Source organism: Micromys minutus (assembly GCF_963924665.1).
Source record: "Micromys minutus genome assembly, chromosome: 1".
Classification (NCBI taxonomy): domain Eukaryota; kingdom Metazoa; phylum Chordata; class Mammalia; order Rodentia; family Muridae; genus Micromys; species Micromys minutus.
In genome coordinates this window covers 211,435,806-211,437,570 of record NC_137969.1, presented here as the reverse complement: position 1 = coordinate 211,437,570, position 1,765 = coordinate 211,435,806, and the positions used below count along the sequence as shown (strand labels likewise).

Below are 1,765 nucleotides of genomic sequence, written 5' to 3'. Positions count from 1 at the left end.
AGTATGTTCAAGGAGGAGGAGGGGGAGGGGGAGAACAAGGGGGAGGGGAAGGGGAGGAAGAGGAGGGGAAAGAGGGGAAGGGGGAGGAGAAAGGGAAGGGGTGGAGGAGGAGGGGGAGGAGGAGGGAGGAAGAGGGGGGAGGAGGATGAAGAAAGGAAGGTAGGAGGGAAGGAAAAAAGGGAGGGAAGGAGGAAAGAAGGAAGGAAGGAAGGAAGGAAGGAGGAAAGAAGGAAGGAAGGAAGGAAGGAAAAAAGGAAGGAAGGAAGAAAGGAAGGAAGGAAAGAAGAGACACCTCCAAGGGCTCTTTCTTACCAATGTTTCAAAGGAAATAGGAAAGAAAAGAAAGGGGAAATGTCAGAAACAGGCACCATTTATCAGTGACTCTGAGAGGAAAGGGGAAAGAGAATGCCACAGACAAGTTCCTGCTCTTGGTGGGATCTCTGATGGAGAAGAAGAAAGAAATACTCCTATTCACACCCAACCCAGCACCTGGACACAGTTGACCTAAAAGTTCACAGTTCGAGGACAAGTACTGCTACAACTGAGTCACCCAAGCCAAGCCTTGAGTCTACATGCCCTAACTCCTCACACACCCTGAGCCGCAAGCACGGGTGGAAGGAACCACAAAAAAAATTAAGCTGAGACACAAGAACAAATTTCAGCCACTTCAAATATTGGACCAGGTTCCTCTCAAGGCTTCCATAAAGGAGACTGAGAAGCCTCCTGCTCCAAAGTCAGAGACTAGAGCTGAATGACACAACACCTAGGCGGGGCCCTATTTCTCTACCTTAGCGAACAGTTGTACTCATGGTCCAGCAGTGCTGCCCAACGCCTATTCCAGGATGACCCTGAGGCTTTCCTCCTTTATCACTGTGGTTTTCAGAGATAGTAAAGAAGTAGCCACAGTACCCGGTGGACAGTATTACCAAAGATCTTTGCCAGAAGCCTGCATCCTTAGTGGTAGCTGACTTTGGCTATAGAGATTGCAGCCCAGCTTTAAGTGTTTGGAACCCTGTGCACTGTTTTGATTTGGCTTCTCTGGGTCCCAGGGTCACTGTATGTGGCATGGCCCAGGTGCCTCTGTAAGATGAATCTGTGGATGTGACTGTGTTTTGCCTTTCACTAATGGAATTAACATCAAGAATTTCCTTGAGGCATATTGAATGCTCAAGCCAGGGCCTCTTCTCAAAGTAGCTGAAGTCAGCAACCTCTTTGAGGATATTTGGACCTTTCTGTGGGCTGTGACCAAACTTGGCTTTAAGGTCCTCTACAAAGACCTTACCAATAGTCACTTTCCATTTGACTTTGAAAAGATTGGACCTCCTTGAGTAGGACCCAAAGCCCATCTCTCAGGCCTTAAACTTCAACCCTGTCTGTACAAACACAGGTGACCAATGGACAGCTGCTGAAAGGGGAGAGGTCAGCCTCCAATCTCAGAACTCTGAAGACTGTATCTACCTAGGCTATGAGCCAGGATTCTCTTTCTGTACCAAGAACACTGTGGTGACGCCTTCAGATTGGCACTACTTTAATGGAGCATTCTTGGCTACAGAAAACATAACATTTCTTGGGCAGGCTCAAGAATGAGGTGTTTATGGTGAGGGCACGGATGTGTCTGGGAATTGTGGGTCACTTCAGGTATTGTGGAAACTAGTCAGCTGAGAATTGATGGATCTCTTGGTTTAATTTCTTTTCATCGCTTAGAAGGCACGTGGGCTCTCCACTGTTGTTTTCTGACCTGTATTATCCACCTCTGCTCATTATG

General features: G+C 47.8%; 1 pseudogene across 1 annotated transcript; it reads left to right on the top strand.

The window, feature by feature from the left end:
* The first annotated feature begins 286 nt into the window (after positions 1-286).
* LOC308426348 (ribosomal RNA-processing protein 8-like) lies at positions 287-1,391 on the top strand (annotated as a pseudogene). The gene has a single exon. The product of its transcript is annotated as a ribosomal RNA-processing protein 8-like (transcript).
* Positions 1,392-1,765: the final 374 nt, after the last annotated feature.